This window comes from Paramisgurnus dabryanus, chromosome 3 (genome assembly GCF_030506205.2).
Source record: "Paramisgurnus dabryanus chromosome 3, PD_genome_1.1, whole genome shotgun sequence".
Taxonomy (NCBI): domain Eukaryota; kingdom Metazoa; phylum Chordata; class Actinopteri; order Cypriniformes; family Cobitidae; genus Paramisgurnus; species Paramisgurnus dabryanus.
This window is the reverse complement of record NC_133339.1, coordinates 50,843,675-50,868,335: the sequence shown is the minus strand read 5'-3', so window position 1 is coordinate 50,868,335 and position 24,661 is coordinate 50,843,675. Positions and strand designations below refer to the sequence as shown.

Genomic DNA, 24,661 nt, shown 5'->3' with positions numbered 1-24,661 from the left:
ATGTCTGACAACAGAACTGATAATATGTAAATAATAGCAATCAGTTGTGTTAAAATGCAATATAACGTGACAGATCAAAAAGTAGAAGTGAAACATATTTCAGGTGCCAACACTCGATCAAACGCAAACACGTGATGACGTCAAATATATGCTAATTAGAGTGTGACGTCATCACCGCCACAAGTCTCTCAAAATCCTGTGGGAAACACTGCTTTGTCAAACAATTCAGTCAGCAATGTTTCATGTTTTCCATGGGAAAAATTCAACACAGGGCTTCACAATTGAGCACACAATTAATTTACAGCGGAGAATAGTTTTACATTACCATTTGAATCGAATACTTTGTGGATATAATTAACACAAAACTAAATAAACCGAACGAAAAAGACAGCAGTAAAGTCACACTTATCTTTAAAACACGAACCTCAGAGGGAGCGAGCGGATTAAGAGAACCCACTCATTCAGATGAACAATATGATTGGTCAGTTTTTCTGTCACTTAAAATGAGCACTGTAACGAATTTGCCTGTAGATTTTACAGTAAGTACCTGGCAAAAAAGTTGCCAGTAAAATCTGGTAAAGTCTTGAGAATTTGCTTTTAATAACTGTAAAAATAAATAACAGTATAATACTGGATTTCGTTTACAGGTTATTGTTGTACATAAATTACAGCTAAGTATTAGGTTTTTATATTAAAACAACACTTTATTGTAATTTAGTTTACAACATTATCTTGTTTTCTTTTCAAATTACAGATATTATCTGGCAACTAGAGTTGCCAGGTAATATCTGTAAATTCCTCACAATACAATATGTTATTGTAGAAACTTTTTTAAAACAATATATTGTGTTTTGAAATAATTACCAACTCGAGTTACCAGCAAAAATCTGTAAATATTTTACAATACATTATGTTGTTGTAAAAAATAAATAGTTAATTTTGTATTTTTAAATTTGCATCTTTGCTGATGCCTATTGTAAAGTGTTTTAAATAAGACCAGGCTTGCTTTTAATCCAAACATCATGTATTAGATTCTCTTCAACTGTTAAATAAAACCATAGTCCAAGATGCAAAATCATACAATTTTATTATTAAAACGCAATACAGTGTTACTTTACTGTACATTTTCAGAAGGTCTTTTTCTTAACAGCATGATCTATTCATTCTCTTAACATTCAATGAAATTTAGAATAATGCTATAACATGAGTAAAACACCTAAAAGTCAATCATTTAGTGAACTGATTTTTAATTTGACTTGTGAAGAGCATTTTGGGGAACCATCTGCATTACTTTTGGGCAATTAGGTTGTAATAAACCAAAATTTCTGCAATAGAAACTTCAAATTTGTCAGAAGACAACATGAGGGTTAAAGACCCAATTTCAAATCAGGAACTTGATTACAAAAAACAACGGCAATTGGGAAATAAAAACAACAAAATAATGATGAAATACTAGTTTTAACAATTAGAACAATGGCCATTCATATTGTGAGGAAGTTGAAGCCATTCAAAATCTCTCAGCCGCTTGAGTAGAGAAGAGACGTGAGGGTTAACGCAGTTGTTCTTTTTCTCCTGTACCTTCCCGCTTTTATGGCTTAATTGTTTATTTGATTACAGCAACTAAGGCACTGTACACCGTCGAGAAGCTGCTCACAAACAAGAGAATGCTGAAAGATGTTGAGAAACTCAGCCCTCACTTTCAAACTTCGTCTTTGGAAGCTTTTCACAGGGTAATTTTACGCTTTGCTCCCAAAAACGTTGTATTGTTATGCAGGTGCGTATTAGTATTTTTTTTTTTTATCTCTAAAGCTGTCTCTTACCTTTTGCTAATGTAACTTTTATTTTTTACTCTAGACTGTACTTGGCATGTATGCATTTCAATGAGGACTCCAACCGTCCTCAGGCTAAAACAAAAATGGGAAAGCCAGTGTATAGGCTTTTGTTTCCCAAAGCCAAAAAGGGGGAATACTCAGGGCCGGCGTCATGGGGGGGCATTCGCGGGCAGTGCCCCCCCGAACAGGTTGTTGTGCCCCCCTACAAAGTTTTTATTAATTTAATATATATCAAGAATAATTAAAATAAATTAAACATTGAATGTTTCATGACTTGTAATGTAATCAAATGATGAAAATATAGTTGATATATGTTTTCTTTAATTAAAATAGACCAGTTTCTCTGATTGGATGTATTGCCGCGTCTCACCCGTCTTAAGTCTTTAGCATATTTGTGACTTGATACTAGCAACGTGTTTTTTCGCGGCATTTTATGGATCGTGTAAAATATGAATATTAGAACATTTAGAACGAATCAGCACCGCCTGCTTCATCTGACTTCATTGAAACACAGACTGGCTCAAACTCAGAGATTAGAGGTCGAGGTGGAATTTACAGGACACTGTTTTAAGGAAGTTTAATGTTCGTACACACCGTCTTCAGCTATTTTAAAGGTAAGTTAGCGTTGTTTTAAATTACGCAAGCTTAAATGTGAAGTGTGGCTATAGACCGTTAACAGCATTACGACGTGATTATGGTAAAGCGGCTTTTTTAAAGCTAGGACGCGGTGTGCGCTGTGCCCATTCATTTCAATGGCTTGCGCCGCGCGAGGGCGGTTTGTTGTTGCGTCGAGTAGCGCGAGCGCAGCGGAGCTCAGCTTGCGCTCACGCCGCGGTCGAAGTTCAGTAGTTTTGCGCATAGTTTGTGGTTTTTGCACTTTATACGGGAAGTGAGCTGACAGTCTGTACCAGTTGTATGAGTGTGTGCTTGCTGTATTTGTTGTTTTAATGTCTTGTTTCTGCAAGTTATTGTTGCTATTGCGTGCCCCCCGTTGGAAGCCGAGTGCCCCCCTGTTAGTTATGGTCTGGCGCCGGCTCTGGGAATACTCCACACGTCCATTAAAGACACAGGCAACATATTGTAAGTTTAAAGAGCACCTATTATGGGATACACGTTTTTAAACATCCTTTTGTGTGTAAGTGTGTATTAGTACATGCTAACGATATTCAAAAAGTACATACCTCAAAGAAAACAATGACGCGAATTATCGTCTCTAACGTTTGAGGACTACAAAAAACACTCGGATTGTAGGCAACAGTTTACTTCCTGGGATTAGTGACGTAGATAAGACCAACATTATCATAGTTCAGCCCTCTCTGCTTTGCTTGGGGTGCACTCAAAGACGGGGGTGGGGAGCGCCGAGTCAGAAGAGAGCTAAAATGGCGGAGGTTGTGAGTTCCTGCTTTGACTCTGTTTGCAAACTCTTGTTTCATCGTTTAAGCGATTAAATCTCTCGAGTAGATGCTGTCTCTTTAGATGCGAGGGCAAAATAGCACTTTATGGACTTTCACAGAGGACATCATGTTTAATACGGTTCCGGAAAAATCCAGTCAGAAGTTGTTCACGGAGTTTTCACAATAACTGCTTCTCATGAACCGAAGCTGGATTTGCGCGACGTCTCCTCTTGAAAGTTGGATTACTGTGCACTTCTGGATCACAGGCTGTAAGTATTCACGTTTATTATTTGCCTTTTACTGTACGTTACGTAACCGGTAACCGGAGATTAACATAATGTGCGTGTAGAGCTAAGCTTGCAAGCTAATTGTTTTGTGTTGTAATACTGTATTTCATAAACAATGTACCATATTTACACACGTGTATGTTGAATTATGCAGACTATCGTTTTTTTATCTATGTTGGTTTAGACATGTTTACAAACTTGCTAAGTTGCTAAGCTAAATACAAATACCAGCTAAACTGTTACCGGTAAAATTTGTTCTCATGATCAAACTCAAGAAACTCTAAGTACAGATGATTTGTTTAAAGTTATATGTATTTTACTGTTGTATTTACTTGAAGCTTTCTTAGATTTTGAAACGAAGTAAACACGTAATGTGTGTTGCTAATGTTGGGCCATGTAATATGTAATACATTTACGTTTTAATGAATAGTCTAACGATTTATAGTCGTTGTACTCTATTGTTATAATATGTCTTTTTGACTGAATACATGTTTTTTTTATTTGTCTATATCCTAGATTCGCAGCTGGACACGTCCTTCTACACTGAATGCAAACATGCAACATCATTACACACAGTACAAGGAGTCAGACTGGCATATGAGGAGCAAAGGTGTGTAACACATATGATGTATTTAGCTAGTGAAACCACTACCAGTCTTAGATGTATAACTGATGATGACAAAGTTTTTTTTCTCTGCATAATAATAGGAACCCAGGCAGTAGCATCGTTTCACAATGTTTCCATCACCATCATCAGTGGATGCCTTTGCCGTCCGTAGCCTGAGATTTCAGATTTGCAGCAAAAATTTTTTGATTTTCTCATTTATTGGAATGCTGTGCAGGTATTTAAGTATTTTAGTAACTGTGTTAAATAAAGTAGTATTTACTTTTACAATAAATTAATTGCTTGTTTATATTTTACAGGTATTTGTACCTTGCAGCCATCCATTACAATGTCACCAAGCCGTAACAAAAGCAGGAGAGGGAAAGTACAAGGCTATGTTCCCAAAACACACAAGTGACATACCGTAAGCAGTAATGTTTTATTTCAAATACATTCAGAATTAAAAACTTAATGTATGAAGCAGGGAAATAAATGATCAAAACAAAAGATTTATTGACTGCAATATTTCTACAGTTATGTGGATGATGTGATCAGGCTTGTGTTTGATGAGGTATTTGAAGATAAGCTGAAGGAAACCCCGATTCCAATGGACCTGGCATCACAGTTTGAGAGACCTTCAAAGGAGGACGTGATTGCATGCCATCTTCAGTGCAGGGGTCGTCGAAAGCCAAAATTGTGACACATCTGATCAGGAAGCTCCAAGCATATCTGGAGAACAACACACGACAGGATGATAACCTCATAGTGTCGTCTTAAATAGCACCAGCTGACAAAGCTTTGATATGCCATTTATCTGAATAGATAGCTGTAAGAAATGAATTGAACAATTTTTGAAACAAGAGCACAATATGGTTACTAAAGTATGTTTATTTGTATATTGTTTAACATTTAAATATATATTTGTAATAAATAAAAAAAACTTTTGACTGACTATTATATTTTCTTTAAAGTTACATCTTTTGTTCTTTTGGGTACTTTGTTACTATAATGATACTTTAGTGTTATTGGTTTAAAAATTTAATAAAACTTACTCTAGTCCTGCACCTCAAAGGCTTATAGTCGGTACAATAAATGTTCTGTGTGTAGGGATTTAGACAATTTGTGCAAAACCTGGATGATGAATCACGCAGGTAAGAGGCCCTGGAACATGTTGCATTCTCCTTAAAACCTAATAAGTAAAAACATAGCACTTATAAGTAAGCAGTCTTTCATAAAAAAGTTTACCATAGTGAAATAATGTAGAACATTCATTTCAATTAATAATTTCTTTGTGCTACATTTGGTGTTTCCATATAGTTTGCACAGTAATATAGTATGTAACAGTCTTTTATAATAAAGTTTACTATAGAGGGTTTTCACGGCGCGTCATCAGAGCGGAAGACGCCATATTGGAGGCACTCCGCATTACAACAGAGCAGACACTGATGTATATGCCGAACGTCGTCAAGGAAAATAGTTAATTATTGCCGTGTTTGAGATGGTACCAACAGTACATATTGAGAAAAACATTTGGATTATTATCGACTTCCAAAAGTTATTAAAAACCAGGGAAAGGAATGCAAGAAATTATCAGAGGAGCGGCGCTTGTGGTTGGTAAAGCTCAGGAAAAAGAGTAGTATTGTATTAGAAATATGATTGAAGTACATAAAGTATAAAACAATTATGCTTCTACTTGTTGTGCTTTATTTAAAGAGTATTTAATATGTACTTTAGTGTATGCACAAAATGTACTTAAACACAAATAAAATTTGCGCTGCAATGCCTTAATGCCAATGTGCTTAATTGCTCATAACAAATTTTCTATTGTAATGATAATAATATTTTTTTATAGTAAATGGTAAAAACAATTATTGCTTTTATTTTTTACTGTGCTTATTTTACAGTAAAGCACTTTGACACTGGCTATTTTAAATTTGCTATATAAATAAAGCTGACATTGACATATGGGCTCTGCATGAAAACTAGGTAGTTCACTAACTTATATCGGGATATGCAACTGAAGGAAGAATCGCCGGGTTGTCACGGATCCTAGAAGAGGGAGCTCGTAGGGATCTGCACCGCCTATAAATTGTAATTTCTCGAAATATCGTGCCTTTTCTTGTGGTCCAAGTCCTTCCCTATATGCCTTTGCATCTTGGATGCGTTTTCTGTTGTTTAGACATGTCTACATTCACTTAAAGTATCCAAAGCGCATAATATTCCATTGTACTCCGTTCAGTTCTTTACAACGAGTGCCTCCACAATGGCCGCGCATCCGGGTTACCGCTCAGAACGTGACGTCGGTGAAAACCCTCTATAGTAAAATAATGTTAAAAAGTGAAATAATTTTATAATCATTTCAACAAATACTTTCTATGTGCTACATTTGGTGTTTCCATATAGTTTGCACAGTAATATAGTATGTAAGCGGTCTTTTATAATAAAGTTTACTATAGTAAAATAATGTTAATAAGTGAAATAGTTTTATAATCATTTCAAAAAATACTTTCTATGTGCTACATTTGGTGTTTCCATATAGTTTGCAAAGTAATGTAGTACGTTATAATTACCTTTTGGATGTCTTTGCAACACATTTTCGTCTTCGTTTAGCATTCTGGCAGAGCTAAGGACACCTAAAAAAGTTAAATCCAATCGCGTTCATTGACGCAGATCGTTTATATCGTAACGGCCGTCTGAACTCTCTGGATCGAGCTCGAAGTGGTAAGGCAGTACAGACACCATCGTTTATTGAGAAATATAGCGCTTGTTTACGTTGCCTGTGACTCTCAGTCAGAACCAGAAAATCCACGCGTAGTCAGGGGCGTAACCTTTCAAACACACGCCGAACCCAGTTGACCAATAACAGTTGAGTAGTCATCTGACCAATCCGAATACACTAGACATTTTGGGAGGCGGAGACCGGAACTAAATCCGAGCGTTTTCCAGACATGCAGAAATCGGTGAGGTATGTAAGCAATTTATAAGACTCACAGTGCATTAGTTCAAGTTTTAGTAACATGTATGTACTATGGGATATTACGCTAACGTGCTAATTTATTAGCATAATTGGTGCTCTTTAAATATATTTATTCACACACACACACACACACACACACGCACGCACGCACGCACGCACGCACACACACACACACACGTTGGTGTATGTGGTTTACGGGGACATCTCCATAGACGCAATGCATTTTATACTGTCCAAACTGTTATATTCTATTCCCCTTACCTACCCCAGTCCCTAACCCCAATGTCACAAAAACCTGTTGCCAGTCTTTAATCTATGAAAAACTACAATTTAGTATGTTTTTTTTAGCTTTTCCGTTTATGGGGACACTGCCTGTGTCCCCGTAAACCACCTTTATAGCATAATAAACATGTCATTATACACTATTCATGTCCTCGTAAACCACACACACACACACAAAGTGAATAAAAAAACAATTATTAAATAATAAATTATATCACACATGCATTTTTATTTTACAGGCTATGTCTACAGACTGATGGACTTCCTGTTTGAAAAGGTGATCCTTGATCCTCTTCCCTACATGGAGGAGATTGACAAAATCAAGGTCCCAGAAACACTCTCATCCCAGTATGAGAGACCCTCCATAGAAGAAGCCATCTCAAGATGTAAATCGCGGTTCAGTCAAGGGGAGGTCTAAATCTTGGACGACGCAAGATGGGATAACAACCCTGTTACTCCTTCCCAGATAGCCCCAGCACCAGCTCACAAAACTTCTGTATGCCAAGTGCCTGTAACGCCTAAAGTAAAAGATATAAACAAAGTCAGAGGCATTGCATTATTTTAAGTTATTGTTGTAATTTACAGTGTTTTTATATTTTGTTAATTTTTAATAAAACTTATAAAAGATTGCTGCTTTTTTAATATATTTTTAAGACAATAAAGTGTTACCGTGTGTTTACTTTTACTTGTAGTGTCTTGATTAAAAAGTTATTTTACTGAAAACACAGTAATTGTAAGACTTCTATGACATAATATGAATCTTACTGTTCTATTCCCCTCAGTCTCAGGGGACCATAATCAGCTCTGTAGATATTTAATGCATTCTTTAGTGAATACATATTCAGGCATACTGGTTTAAAGCCTGGGTGATGGGTCATGCAGGTAAGTGTGTCTGGTACCTGGTTAATCTTTCTAACGACCTAAAAACAAGAACAGTAATTACATAACATACACACTAGTAATGAAAATAATAATTCTGTGCATCTGACCAGGGGCGGATCTAGAAAATTATTTTTGGGGTGGCATGAGAACTATGAGGGGTGGCAATGAAGTAAGCATCCTTGCATGGTTGTCGTGGATACAAGAAATTATATACTGTATATACTATATTCGGTGTATACGCTGGACCTCAAATTTTTATAACATAAAAAAATGCAACAACAAATGTTCCTATAAGTACCCAAGCAGCTACCTTTAGCATCTCTACTGTAGCACCCTTTGTCTTAATACTAAGTTAATACCTACATCTTACCATTATCTAAAAACACCAACCCTATCTCACGGCGAATTCGTAATAATTCAAACGATTTAACCAAGTGGCTATATCGTATGAAATCATACGAGCTGGCTCGTACGAAATCGTACGATTAGTTCATCGCATTTAACACAGCCCTGTGTTGCAGGGATTTCGTGCGCATTAATACGATTAGATTAAATCGTACTATACCATACGATTTTTTCATCGCATTCAAGAAGCGTGACCCGTAGCCAGAAAGAAACCTCTGGGTGTGCATCTGAAAATCTGCGTGTGTCACAAGCAGGCAAGATAAACGCTGGGGAATTCAGGTGCTGTAAATCTGGTGGACAGGACTCATCTCGTTATAGATCAAGATAATTTATAAAGATCTTTAAACGAAGGATTGGAATATCAGATAGTTGACATGGTAAGCAAGTTAGTTAATATTTTTAATTAAAAAAAGGAAAAACGAAATAAAAGTAATAGCATACATTTTTGTTGTTGCGGTGTGTCACGTGACAATCATGACCCGTCGCCATGGACACAAGGGGTCAGATAAACTTTTTTTAACTTACGCGTGAAAGGCTTGATTTTAAAAATATATATATATATTCTAAGTAAACAACAACAGCCCAAGTTTATTAAAAACATTTTTTTGAAACTATAAATAAATATTCTGCATCCATTTTAGGTGTGCTACTGTGGGTGACTCCGGCACACCTGTGGCTACGCCCCTGCCGTGACCCAAATCTCGTTCGCACATCATCGCGATATTTATCATCTGTTTACAAACGTCGCCACATCTTGGTGAGTATACTATAAAGTGTCTGTTTGTTCGATATTAAATTCATTATATGTTCTTTTTTAATCCAGATCGGCTTCTAAATGTACTCTGAATTGTATTGGTCATCTATATTACATTCTTTCTTTTTGTTCCAAATAAGTTCAACACAACACATAATTAAGCATTGAGTGATTGATTAGCGTGTGATTAAAAGTTATTCACGTTATGTTAGTCACCATTAACATAACGTGACAGATCCTAGATCGTTTTATTATATTCATATTTTTGGAATTAACTACCAAAGTACTTCTACTGTGGTATTTTGTGTTTATAGCACACAAATCGTACCATGTTTTTACGGCAGTTAGTCTACTTCTACTGTGGTATTTTGTAGTACAGTAACAGCAAACCTTATGCTTTTACCACAGTAGTTCAGCCTTTTTATACATAGTAAAAACAGTAACACCAACAACATGCTTTTAATACATTTGATGTACAATTCAGAAATCTTTAGACATTCAGATCTTTCTTTTTTGGTCAGTTTTATTATATTGCCGTTTTATTTATTTATTTATCTTATTATATAGTCTTATGATAGTGGGCGGATCTTGGGGTTTGTTGTAAATAGTTATACTCATACAATGTTTAGCAAATAAAGAATTAAAAATATCCAAAATGTGTAATTCACATTTTTTTTGTCTTGCAGTTTCTTCACATACATCTCATACTCCTCCATCTACACGCTCCGCAACATTTAAACCAACGGCTCTTTTAAGAGCCATCCCTTGCAAAAGCTCTCCTACTCACTCACTCACTCTCCAACTCACTCTCCTACTAACTCACTCACTCTCCAACTCACTCTTCTATAGGGCTGTGCAAAATAATCGTCTGCGATTCTCATGCGTGTTTCATCAGTAAAGCCGGTTCCGTGATTAAAAGTAAATCGTCATCAGCTGCTTTCAGATGGAGCGGCATTTATTACACAGACCCGTAGTTCACAGAGAAGCTAGGCAAATCGTCGGAGTCGATTTTCCTCGATTTTAAACCTGGTTTTGCCTAGCTTCTCTGTGAACTACGAGTCTGTGTAGTAAATGCCGCTCCATCTGAAAGCAGCTGATGACGATTTACTTCTAATCACGGAACCGGCTTTACTGATGAAACACGCATGAGAATCGCAGACGATTATTTAGCACAGCCCTACTCTCCTACGTATACACACACACTCACTCACTCTCTCTCACTCTCCCCCCTCTCTCTGTTTGTCCCTCTTTCAGTTTGTTTTGCCTATTTCTCTTTGCATTCTTTCTTTTCATCAATATGGCATCTTCAGGTTTTGACCAGTTATGCCAGGAAGCTGCAACTATTTCAAAGCATCTTGAAATGAAAGCTGGCAATGCTGAATTTGGAGCAGCTACCAGAGAGGCTGAAGAAATTCTACAAATGTTCAATCCTCCACTGGTAAAGTTAATTATATTTCAGTTTTCTTCTTCATTTGGTTAATTTTTTATTTACACTTAAGTTGCTTTAATAAATGTATATTTTTATCTGTTCATAGATTTCCAAGTCCGTACTTTCAATCACTTTATTTTAACATGTTTATTTCCAATTTTTTTTCAATTGAAAAAGAAGACCAAACGAGCGATTTCCTGGACTTAACAGACACATTGAACTTTGCACTGCATTTCAAAGGTAATATTGGTTATACAAAATATCCATATATCCACAGAAATGGACTCAGGTCCGTAATAGTGCTAATAAACATAATAGTTTTATAAAATTGATTGTTGTCTGTTGTTACATCTGTAGCCAGCTCCTCAGCCGCAACACCGAGAACCAGAGTTGAGATCAATGTACTGCTGAGAAAAGAGCAAGATCTGTTTAACCAAAATTATAGGAAGCATATGTTCAAACACTTTTTAAGTCTTGATAACCTAATTTACCTTCATGTTTTCATGGCATTATTATCAAATCAATAACTTATTTGTGTCCATCAACCATACGATTATGACACATTACCAAAATGACTGTTTACAGCCAATACACTAGCTATTAACAGGATGGGAGAGTCACAATTGTCCGACTGTGTTACAATGTGTAACATGTACATACATGTGTTTGCCCGTGTCTTTCAGAGGATGCCGGAGGTACTGGAAGGCTCCCCTGGTAAATCAAGGCATGACAGTTAAAGTTGCAGGACTGCCCAACAGCCTTACTTTCAAAAAGCCATCCTATTGTGGAAGGAAGCAATTGGAGGCCATTTTGCAAGCTGCTGAGATGATTTCATTTGAAATCAGTAAGTGAGATTAACAGTGGTTGTGTTTCTCCACCTGTGTTTCGGCAGATAATTTGGCTCTATGCAAAGTGGGAAAAAAAGTTAACTAAACAATAATATGGGCCTACATGTGAGTCTTTGTATAGTGCAGAACTGGGTGGGTTAAGTTTTGACTCATAATGAGTAAATATTGAAAAGAACAAATGCTGGATTGTTGTTATGCAACCATGGGGTATAATAACGGAGCAGTTGGGTTAAAACAACCCAGCATTGGGTCAATATTAACCCAGTAGTGTGTTCTGTCCAATATTTACCCAACATTTTTGAACCCAGCCATTTTAGAGTGTGGGTCACTGTATTTCTCCATGTCTCCTCACCCCAACCAGTCGAGGCAAATGGCTGCCCATTCTGAACCATGGTTCTGCATGAGGTTGCTGCATATTAAAAGGAAGTTGCCACTCCACTCTCAGAAAAAAAAGGTATAAAAGTTGTACCTTTTTGTCACTGGTACACTACCTTTTAAAAAGGTGCTAAAATGTACCATTTAGGTGTACCTATGAGGTACCAGCATGTAGCTTGGCGGTACCAATGTATACCTTTTAGGTACAAAAGTGTACTTTTTGAAAAGGTACTGCCCCAATGTCAACTTTTGTATCTTCATGTACCTTTTTTCTGAGAGTTTGTAGCCTAATAATATAAAGAGTACCGTATGGTCTAGGCCTACTCTGTTTGAAAAGTGCTGTGTGAGGGAAATTTGTTATGAATTGGCACTTTAAAAATTAAATGTTATTCAATTGAAACAGATTCAGGTTATAGATTCTGTATGTAACACTATTTCTTAGTTGCAGTTTCCTCATTTCAGTGGACACATTTTCTAAAAAGGCCCCTCTCCAGAATATCCTATAGCTGTTTAGTTGAATTTGACTAGTGATTGTGATGGCCCTTGGCAACAGTTGAATTTTATCTATAAAATTATATTTCTCTATTAATACTGCTGTGTGATGCAGAAAGACCAGTTATTTGTTATGCTTCTAAAGGGCGATTTATAGTCATGCGTAGGTCCTACGGCGTAGCTAAGGCGTAGGCTATTCGTAGCCTGTGCGTAGCTCTGCGTAGCCTGACGCGCACCTCACAAAATTTCTAACAGCGCGTTGGCTCTACGCGGACCGTAAGCGCTGTGATTGGTCCACCAAAACCCCTCCCGTCAGGTAAAAAAAACTGCGTCATAGGTATTTCCGTTTGAGACGGTGAAAACAAAGATGAGCCAAGTTGAGGAGTGATTTAACTCAAACTGCAACATAAGTCGCTGTTTATTTACTTACATCATTGCTGGTCTTCTCAAATTATACACAACAAGTTGCTATTTTTTCTTCGTTTGTGGGTTTACTTGCTTAGCTTCTTCTTCTGTGACTTCTGCTGCTACTGTGGTTACACGCGTGATTACTGCCAACCAGCGGTTTCGCGTGTCTTTGCACGTCGACGCGGACGGCGACGCACAAGTATAAATGAAAACCGACGCGGAACCTACGCCGTCGCTGCTACGCCGTAGGACCTACGCACGACTATATATCGCCCTTAAGTGTTTCTTTTTTCCCTATACATAATTAGATGCAGCACAATGCAACTCCACTGACAAAGCAGAAGGAATGTCATAGGCGATGGACGCAGAAGGTACGCTGAGTTGTTTTTATTTTATCTTTAAATAAATATATAACATTAAACTTAAGAAGCATAGTTTACTAGATATGTAATTGTGGTCATTACACTGTACATTTCACCACTGTACACATTATCGAAACAATAATCAAATCAAAAGATGAAATCTGTGTGTGATAGTTTAACATCTTCAAATCAACAGACACAGCAGATGTTGCCCAGAACGTTTAGAGGCCATGTGTGAAAATGTTAGTTCTTTTCATTGTAATACATTTTGAATGGTATTGCTTAAGTTCAAGCTTAATTAAAACTACTCTTCTGAAAAGTCTGCCATTGATATTGGACACAAAGAGAAAAGCTCACTTGTTTGAAAATTACAATTTATATATACAATATTTTTTCAGGTGACATTTAACATCTTTTATAGACCATTTTGCAAGATGTAAACAACACTGGTCCAGAAGCACTTCCCGTATCAGTTTTTTAAAAGGAACCCCGACTAGTGCGTCATGTTGGCCTTTTAAGATTAACGTGGGTGTCAGCTGTAAAAGGGTGATACCAAAACATTTCAAATGGTTTTGTTTTTATTAAAAAAAGACAAAAATCCGTTCACTCGTAGGCCGCCATTGTTATTTACGTCTCAGTGCATTCTGGGTAGTGACGTGTAAAGGTTGCGTACTGTCAATGGATTGCAGCAGTTTGACCGGTTTTGACAGTACCGATTAGAGAAATGAACAAGTCTGCCGTTCAGCCTTTTCAGTTTGAACCCGAGCTCACCGTAGGCCTAAATCCCGAGAATAGCGCGGAAGACGATAGGCCTGAAGATTACCAGAGAGTTGAGGAAGCGAGAGTTGGGCACAACAGATGGTGTCTGTGCGGCAACTGCTTGCCAATGCCAAGCGAGAACGAGAGCGTTTGCTGTAAAGAGCTTCACTTTTTGTCAGCAGCTGTCCAGGGTAACGTTAGGCCAAGTATAGGCTAGATCAGGCAATCGTACTATCAGTACAAATAATTTAATAAGCCTAACGCCGTCTTGCTTTATTTTCCCTAAGCAGTCACTATGTTGAACGCAGAAAAAGACCCTCTCCCCCCTTACACTGAACAAAGTCGACACTGTTCAGCTCATCTCATGTACATTTAAAATCTTTCAATCACGATATTGTTATTAATAATTACTATTGCACTGAATTGCCTTGCACTACATATTTAACAACTTCAATTTTGTGGAGAACCGTGGCAAAAGTAACGTGGGACGAGAATAACATAGCGATTTTCTCCCTGATAACATTTGCATCCCAAACTATGACAGCATCTTTAGCACAAAACCCTTGAAAGACCTGACAAATATCGCGTTATTTACTCACCGATTTCCACGTGTAGATCCAGAAAGGTGTTTTCAACCATGATAAGTAAATTCCAAAAGCGATCATTTTTTCGTATAACGCGTTGTGTTTGTCGTTACATCTGTTCAAGTACCGATCAATCTACAGGTTATTTAGTGCTCTAACACATCCTGAAGTCTCACTTCTCAGTTTTTCAAAATAAAAGTAAATTGCTTTTAAATGTGAGGAGATTTTCAAATTAAGTTTTTCTGCTCTCCCCTACTATAGTGATTTGGACTATTCCTTTTCTCTCAAATTATTATATATTTGGTTACACTTAGGTGTCATTGTTACAGTGTAATTAAACATTTAAGTACGGAGTAATATTAAGTAACTACTACATGTACTTAGCATAGGATTAGGTTGAGGGTTAGTTGTATGTAATTATGCATATTTTACTGTTATTACTATGGTAAGTAGGCTACATGTAACATGAACACTATAAAATAGTGTTACCATATTTTTAATACATTTCAAAATTTTATAGTATTGTTATACTCCATACTTTATTTTTTTATTACTATTAGATTTCATACTGAGCTTTGATTTTATTCTTTATATGTTAAGTGAGTGTTGCACTGTTAGAGAAAATATTTTCAGTCAACTTCCTTGTTTGTTTGCATAAACCTGTGGCAATAAAGCGAATTGTGATTCTGATAAGAACATTGCAAAAGGCTATGACAACATGCTTTGATTGTATTTACAGATAATCCGTGTATCACAGCACACGACAACTTTAATGCAGTTTGCCTCAATACAGATGTTTTATGGGCAGCCCTCGTCAGCCTTCATGACCGCCATAATGCTGGTCTACCAAATCGTAATCAGGTCACTAATAGGCAAGTAAAACGTGAACATGGTTATCCGAGTATGCCTAGTAGCCTACAAAAAGTGAAAAAAAGTTACCTGGATTGTGCACTTTCAGTGAAGGCTTCAGTTTTTTATTGGTTATGACAAACATCTTAAATTACCATTTCATAACGTAATAGGATAATTCTTTTCAAATTTCTGCCTTTAAGGTCTTACAGATATGCTGCATATCGTCAGTTTACATGGTGGATGCATGGCTGGCTAGGGAGAAGAGTACGCAGAGTCATTCCATCATGTGCGGTTAACAAAATAAGAAACGTCTACTCTGAACAAAATGGAATTTATACAGGGTTTGAAAATGAAGACAATGATAATGCAGAAGTAGATGAGGCGTGGAGGGATTTTAATAACATATAGCTGGATAGTTTACATTTCAATGCCTTTTGGCAAGAGCACAAGCTATGCTTGCAACAAAAGAGCGTATCATACCAAATGTGTAGTGTTTAAATAAAAATGTTGCATGTACTCCAATTATAAATACCGGTAAATGTTTGTTTAAAGTACTATGTGTGCTTCAGTAGAATTCAAAATAAAACATATTGCACATTTCTGTTAGGACTCTGCCATAATCTTGTTGGTAATTATATCTAGTTTTGTATGGCAGGGTCCTAACAGTACAATGTTTTGTGTGGGAGAACGTGGTTTTGGTATTGTCATATTAGACCACGTTTTTCCCGTGTCTTGTGACTTTTTGTGACTCCCTTGTATTCTCTTGTCATTGGGTGTTGTCATTTTTCCCTGCTCCCTTGCTTCCTCTAGTCTTTGTTTTTTATGTCTTGTTTAGTCTAGTGTACTGTTTTCATGTGTGATTTCCTCATTGTGTCATCCTCACCTGTAGCTTGTTTTCCCCTCATCTGTTCAGTATATATTCCCTGTGTTTTCAGTGTCTCGTTGCAAGTTCGTCTTTGTATGTCCGTGCCCGCTAGCTTTGTCTAGTTCCTGTCCTGTCTTGCTTGAAAGTTTTCTGATTTATATCTGTGCTATCTGATACCTTTGCCCCTTATATTTCCCGCCCCGTTGTCACGCTATTGTGGATATAGTTTCCAGTCTTCGTCCTCCATCTCTGCTGGTTTACTGCATATCACTGCAGTCTGGGTTCCCGAATTGTGTGGCACAGTCGAGTATTGCGCTCTCTACATCAGTGGCTCTCCGAGCGCTGTCCCACGGCTTGTGCTGACCAGTAGCGTGCGCTGTCCAGCGCTTTGTCAGCTGAAGACTCCGTCAGCCTAACTCTCTCTCTCTGTGCCCCGCCAGGAATCTCTCTCCGTGCCCGCCAGGATTTCGTCAGTGTTTACATCTCTGTGGATGTCCTACAGCCCGGCTGTGTTTCCCACATTGTGACGTTACAAGAGGATCGCGTGGTTCGACTCACTTGAGTTATCTCTTCACCTCTTCATCACACACACGAACACCGAGAGTTTTCTACTATACATATTGACTGTCATTAGTGTTTTCTCCATCCTCCTGAATCCATTGTGTGTTTGTCTCCTCTACATTTTGTGAAATAAAATCTCTGCGTTGGGATCTCTGAGTTCTGTCATTCCTAACAGGACGAACTTGCCACTAATGGATCCCGCGGAGATGGACCCATCCTGGACTGCTTACAGAAGTCACCAAGCGCATGTCCTGTTCGGCCTCCGGCAGAAGGGGGCTAATGTGAAGGACTTCGCGATGGACTTTTTGAGGGCTGCCAAATACTCCGGTTTCAAAGAGGCAGAGTTAAAAGTCATATTTAACAGCTGCCTCGACAAGCCCCTCACTGCGGCAGAGCAAAGGACCCTGAGACCCCTGGCCTTCCCGGAGACAGTGGAGTATCTTATGAACCGTGAAGAGCCAGGGGATTCTACTGTCACCACTCATTCTGTCCCTTTGCCACCCATCCCGGAGGGTTGTGTTGTCGGGGTGATGACTCAGGAGAGCTCTGCGCCTTCCACGTCGTGTCCGGTAAGCTCCGCCCCGCCAGTCAGCCTTCGAGGGAAGCGTGAGAGGAGGATCTCGTGGGAGTCGGCGTCCGGGGGGTCCTCCACGGATCTTGCCTCTCCCACCACGGCGCTCATTCCACCTGCCCCGTTCTCTGCTCCGCGTCCCAAGAAAAAGAAGAGGAAGAAGGGTTCCTCGGCTCTGCAGCCTGCTGCCACCTCTCAGGCCCCTGATCCGCTGCAGCCTCTGGCATCTGCGCAGCCTCCGCTGCAGTCTCTGGCGTCTGCGCAGCCTCCGCTGCAGTCCTCTGTCATTGTCCCTGTCTCATCGTCGCTGCCGTCCGCAGCCTCCCCTGTCATGATTCCGGTCTCGTCTCCGCTGCCGTCCGCAGCGGCCCCTGTCTCTGTCCCTTTGTTGTCTCCGCAGCCGCCCGCTGCACCTCCAGTCATTGTCCCTGTCCCGTCTCCGCTGCCGTCCGCAGCGGCCCCTGTGTCTGTTCCTGTGTGGTCTCCGCTGCTGGTCGCAGCGCCCCCTGTCACTGTTCCTGTTTCCCCTCAGCCTTCAAAATCAGACTTTGTTTTTCCTGACCTGCCCCAAGCTGTTTCCTCCCCTAAGAACCCCGTTAGGCCTGCCCGGCCTCCACGCACCCAACCCTCAGCTTCTCCCCGGGGTCAGAAGGCTCGCCCTGTACCCAGTCCCACCCCTTCCCCCCCTGTGAACGTTGTTGTTCCCCCGCCCCCCCCTCCCTTGTTTGTTGTTTTTGTTGTCCCACCCTAACCCTCTAGTTGTTCTGTTTTGTCTTCCTCTATTGGTCTTTGTGATGTTTTCGTGGATGTTGTCCAGTGTCCAGTCTGTCTTGTCCTGTGTCTCTCCTTGAGGGCCGCCAGGGGGCGTCCCTTGAGGGGGGGGTCCTGTTAGGACTCTGCCATAATCTTGTTGGTAATTATATCTAGTTTTGTATGGCAGGGTCCTAACAGTACAATGTTTTGTGTGGGAGAACGTGGTTTTGGTATTGTCATATTAGACCACGTTTTTCCCGTGTCTTGTGACTTTTTGTGACTCCCTTGTATTCTCTTGTCATTGGGTGTTGTCATTTTTCCCTGCTCCCTTGCTTCCTCTAGTCTTTGTTTTTTATGTCTTGTTTAGTCTAGTGTACTGTTTTCATGTGTGATTTCCTCATTGTGTCATCCTCACCTGTAGCTTGTTTTCCCCTCATCTGTTCAGTATATATTCCCTGTGTTTTCAGTGTCTCGTTGCAAGTTCGTCTTTGTATGTCCGTGCCCGCTAGCTTTGTCTAGTTCCTGTCCTGTCTTGCTTGAAAGTTTTCTGATTTATATCTGTGCTATCTGATACCTTTGCCCCTTATATTTCCCGCCCCGTTGTCACGCTATTGTGGATATAGTTTCCAGTCTTCGTCCTCCATCTCTGCTGGTTTACTGCATATCACTGCAGTCTGGGTTCCCGAATTGTGTGGCACAGTCGAGTATTGCGCTCTCTACATCAGTGGCTCTCCGAGCGCTGTCCCACGGCTTGTGCTGACCAGTAGCGTGCGCTGTCCAGCGCTTTGTCAGCTGAAGACTCCGTCAGCCTAACTCTCTCTCTCTGTGCCCCGCCAGGAATCTCTCTCCGTGCCCGCCAGGATTTCGTCAGTGTTTACATCTCTGTGGATGTCCTACAGCCCGGCTGTGTTTCCCACATTGTGACGTTACAAGAGGATCGCGTGGTTCGACTCACTTGAGTTATCTCTTCACCTCTTCATCACACACACGAACACAGAGAGTTTTCTACTATACATATTGACTGTCATTAGTGTTTTCTCCATCCTCCTGAATCCATTGTGTGTTTGTCTCCTCTACATTTTGTGAAATAAAATCTCTGCGTTGGGATCTCTGAGTTCTGTCATTCCTAACAATTTCAACTAAGACTTGTTTTGAATCCAACACAGAGGAGAGAACATCTGCAATCATTACTGCCATGTAGCTGTAGTTCTTTTCAACAAGCACTGGTCTTGCTCTGAATGTCTTGTGGACTTTGCTCCATGAGATTTTGAACTTAGGTTCACCAACACTCTCCCCATCTTGAAGAACAGCCTGTTCATAAACAGAAATATGAACAACTGACAAGGTGTTATAGGAACACTTTGATGTGCAATATCCAGTGTCACAAAGGCTATTTACCCTTGACATTAACATGCGATCACCATGATCTGATCATTAGCCCAACAGGACATATATATAATTACTTTATATATATATATATATAAATACACACAAATGTATGTGTAGGTTAATTTTTCAATTTAATTATATATATAGTATAAAAATACAGGCATATGTGTGTATTTTTATATATCAAGAAATTATACACAGTACACACACATTTATAATGTAAAAACAAACTTGTATTTGAAATTTGATTAATTGCGATTAACTTTTGCCCAGCACTATAAATTACACACACAATATCATGTAAGTTTAAATAAAGCGTTTGACATATTGACGATTATTCTAAGTCTAAATAAAGTGTTTTAAATATTGACGTTTCTTGTAAGTTCCAAATAAGTTTAATTTATTGTGTAAACTGCGTCTGGCCATTATTTCTGACAGCATGTTTTGGGACTGGGCAGCGGGATCTACACTGAGATATGATTACAATGCATCCTTCGACTACCTCCAAACCTGGACACATTTAACGGATACCATTCTGACCAGAACCACGTTTACACTTGTCTTTTCAATGTGTATGTGGACAACATCCAGATACAGGTCACATGTTAATGCCAAGTGTAACGCAGCCATTGTGCTTGCAAATGATAGGATTTATTACAGTTCACACACCTGTTCCCTGTTCACATTGTTGTTATGATCTAGAGCAGCAAGCATGGAGGCATGGATCATCACATCATATCCAAAATGTGTTCTCTTTGGGAGGTATTTCAGGTACATGGAGTGATACTGTATACCTGAAACAAATTTGAATTTGAAATGAAACTATTAAAATATGTGACTCACATCATAATGCATAGCATAATATTAAATATATCTGTATTTGATCATACCTCTAGTTTTGTTGTGTGGATGCACTTTGTCAGATGATCCAGGTCTTTCAAAAGCCGCGTGTGTTTCACAACCTTCACAAGTGCAATGTGGGCTTCAGATCCTGGCTTTAACCAAAGCTTTCTTCTCTGGTTCATCTCATCAAGGGGCTCATGAGCACATTGGTGATAGTGCCTGTTCCCTGGCCAGTCGTGTCGGTTGGTAACATGGTGTATTACAGATATCCATTTCTCTTTCAACACTTCAGCATTACCCTCACAAGTTTGTGCACTCCACCACAAATGATTTATAATAGATGGAATCCACTGTCCCAGGCCTTCACATTCCCTTCTCTTAGCTTCAGTTGCCAATTTTTTGGACACTCCTTTCGCCACATGCCAAGGGTCAAATTGATGGCATTTTTCTGAATTATTGACCCTCATTTCTTTGACAATTTGTGGATGTCTGTCAGTGGAGATGGTTGAGACCTTCACTCCATTGTCTTCTATGGTTTTGAGAGCATCTTTAAAACCTTTTATTTCCATGGTATTAGAGCTCGACACTTCAGTGCAGCTTATTACCTTGAAGTCCACAACCCTTTCACTCTGTGCATCTAAAAAAGTGTATGTACAGTATTTGGCTGAGTGCCCCGGAGAGTCACACCGGCCATCTCCACAGACTTCAACAATTTCTTGTGATTTCATGTTAGTTAACACTGTACTCTGCTCTTTAATCCATGTTTTTTCAACAACAGGAAACACAAACTTCTTCCTCAGTGATGTGTATGTGTCTTCACTTATTGTTTTGAGATTCATGTTACTACAGAAACGTTCAAATTTAGCAAAATGAATGCCACTGAAGAAAACTGATGCTGTTAAAAGCAGGTTTCCTGTCCCTTTAGTCCCACTCAGAGTAGGCTGAGACTGCCATCTGTAACTACAGCTGTTAGCACATGTGAGCTCTAGTGTCAACTGTGATCCTTCATTTTTTAGCTCTTTTACTTCTTCCTGCACAATCAGGGAGCCACACTTTACACAACGCTGAAGCAATTGGTTTAACTGTTCCTCAAAAACTAGAAAAAGCCTATTTTCTCTATGTGTGTTACTTGAAGCTTGTGATCCCTGGGTGCTTTGAGAAAACTCAGATGATCTTGCACTGTATTCCGGATCAGAGTGACAAGCAACTTCCCACTCTTTTCGTATTTGTTTCTCCTTTGGAAAGCAGTGGAGGCTTACATCACTCCCCTTATTTCCTTTGGATTGAAAATTGCAACCAAACGCTGCACAATGTGGCATCATATACACGTTTAGGATGTAGCTACTGTTTACAGCCTACCCATCTGTTCTGAACGCAACCTATACACGTCATCGACCCAGAATGCACTGCGCGCGCGAAAATAATGGCTGCCTTCACAGCTCAGATTCCGTAAAACACTGTGAAGATTTTTTAAATAACAAAAATATTTTATGTACTTATAATTATGCATTTTGTAGGAGAGAGCGATTGTAGCATATTTAGGCCTATTTGTCTTAATAATCGGGGTTCCCTTTAACACAACATTAACGTTGGGATAAAATACAACCAACAGGACATAGAAAACTTAATGACAAAGTTAAAGAAACATTTTTAAGATGTTTTCTTTATGTGTGAAATAAAGAAAACGGTTACAAACTGAAACAGGAAGTGTTTCTGGACCAGTATTGTTTACATCTTGCAAAATGGTCTATATGGTTGGTATTCTGATAATTTTACACTTTGAATTGGCTGTTGATAATTAGATGCAAACAATGAATGGTACTGTATCTGTATTTAACCTACAATTTTCTAATTAACTATTGACAGTATAAATGTTGACACATTGCATTATGAATTTGTAATTTAGATTCAAATGTTGTATTAAGAATGTTGTTATTATGTTTAATGTTCTACAGAGCTGGAAGAAAAGTCCTCAGAAACAGCCACTACTGTAGCTACCGTGATGACTGCAGATTAAGGTATCTTTTCACATTGTGGTGATTTGTATGTCCCATTGTGAATAATAAGCTCTTCCTTATAGTAGACCAGGCCAAGTAGACCTGGTTTGGAGGCAGCAACATGTATAAAAACAGGTAGTTTCAACAGATTACAATACTTTAACAAGAACAGATATTGGAACAGAACCATAGACCAAAACATTTAAAAAGGGAAACAATCCACTACACAGTAACACATTGTGACAAATCTGCCTCCAAATTTTTCATTTAGGATCTAACAGCATTAAACTAGATTCACTTTGTAAGTCTTTCAAGGGGCAGTTTCCTGGCAGAACGTGCAGAATACATAAACAGAGTTCTGTACATACATTTGGGACCTAATGTATAAAAACATCTTAAAGGGTGTTGTCCAGGACATTGTCTTAAATTACAAACAGAGATAGTAGGTGAGCACACCAACAATTGCTTTTAAAATGATGATGTTCCCGTGTACAAGCCTATGAATGGCTAGAACAGGCCAACCTACGACTGTATGAGTTATGGCATTACAGTTAGTTATGTTAAAGTGGTGGTGAGATTTTTTAAATTGATGATTCTTCTTAATCATGTTTGATTTACATACATTTCTGAAATGGAAAACCCAGAGTTTTCCTTGTTTCCGCTTTCTGAAATTTGCCCCATGAATTCTTCTTTGTTGACCTGCTTGTATCTTATGATTGAGAGTCAGCAATACCCACATTTTAATTTGACAATAGTTACAAATGAATAAACTGCCTTTGAAATGTTACTTAAAATATGCTCATGAGTATTAATTCAACTAACTGGCTTGACTTATATATTTGTTTTGATAGATGGAGGAAATTTGTGCTGTGTCTGCCGCGTCCTTTCGATGACAGGAAGAAGAATGCTTCAAAGAAGTGGCGTTCATGGTCACAGTGCACAGTGTCACAATCATGGTCACACACTGCATGTGGTTTTAAAAAAACATGTGCCTTAAATGCCAGTGTCAAGACACAATGCAAACAGCCTGTAGCGCTGCATCATAGGAAACATGCTAGTTACACAAGATGTTTTATGTTTTAACTTTGAGCTGTTTTTACTTTGTTCATGACCCACACACACACACACACATTTTTTTATGTATTAGGTGCCATTTAATCTTTTTCATGCTAATTTATTGTAATGATAACACTTATAATAAAACAGATTTTTCATTCACTCTAATTTGTATTTATTGTTGTCATTTGTTGGCACCATAAGTGTGGTCCCTTTACCTGGGACATTTGGGGACCAATTAATATCTATTGTACTGAATTTAGGCCACAGGTTGTAAATGATAAGTAGCCTATTGTTTCATCTTTTATCAATGGTTCGGTATGGTTGGGTGTTGGCAAGGGCCTAACCATACTTTTCAATACAGTGAGTCAAAGTTCGATTTCATGTTATGATTAAATATTTTACATAACTTTCACTTCTTTTTCGCAGTCTTGCTGTCACTGAGCGGTATTTGGCAAATTGGATATCGAAAAGTTGGTTTATGTCAGAGCAGTAGTGATACTTGTGGATACTTTGATATACAACAGAACAGTACAATTTAAATATAATGGTTGCTATGAACGATGATGGGGATGATGATGTTATGTGTATCTGCTTTATCAAAGTGATTTTCCTCCATTGTACAGATAAAGTTTAAGCAAATCTCTATTATCACATTTAATGTTATGAAAAGAACCATCATGACAGAAATATATATTTATATATGAATTGAAAGTAATACAAACAAATCGAGACCAGAAACACATCATGAGTTAAAAAACTGGCTATGCTCAGTTGTAAGGAATTTTTTGGAATGATTAAGTAATTTCACATTTTGTGTTAAAATTAAAGTGACAACACAAGTAACAAAATGTGGTGTTACAATAATAAAACTGATTGTGTTGTTTTAACACATCTGTTTTTAAAGTGTTTTTATTACTCTACAGTATGCTGTAGCATTCATTAACAAAGTTTTAAATAATATATACTGTATACTACACTTTACTATAGTATGGGTATTTACTATAAATTACTTTAGTACTTTTATATGGGCAGAATTGTTATGACTGGACTGACACACCTGATCCACATACATTCATGATATAGTTTGCATACTGCTC

The 24,661-nt window shown here is 38.5% G+C and overlaps 2 long non-coding RNA genes across 4 annotated transcripts in view; both read left to right on the top strand.

The window, feature by feature from the left end:
• LOC135761070 (uncharacterized) overlaps window positions 1-4,791 on the top strand; it is a 37,665-nt gene extending 32,874 nt beyond the window's left edge. For 2 of the 3 annotated variants that reach the window (XR_012336410.1, XR_012336409.1), the window contains exons 2-6: window positions 1,618-1,774; window positions 1,855-4,123; window positions 4,222-4,355; window positions 4,438-4,541; window positions 4,652-4,791. This is a non-coding gene — a long non-coding RNA (uncharacterized lncRNA). The remainder of the gene's footprint in view (window positions 1-1,617; window positions 1,775-1,854; window positions 4,124-4,221; window positions 4,356-4,437; window positions 4,542-4,651) is intronic. The other variant, XR_012336411.1, reaches the window with a different exon arrangement.
• A 5,749-nt stretch (window positions 4,792-10,540) lies between these two features.
• Window positions 10,541-23,669, top strand: LOC135761074 (uncharacterized). The gene is made up of 6 exons (XR_010537699.2): window positions 10,541-10,855; window positions 11,024-11,086; window positions 11,530-11,690; window positions 13,278-13,340; window positions 22,464-22,526; window positions 23,357-23,669. It is a non-coding gene; the product is annotated as an uncharacterized lncRNA (long non-coding RNA).
• Window positions 23,670-24,661: the final 992 nt, after the last annotated feature.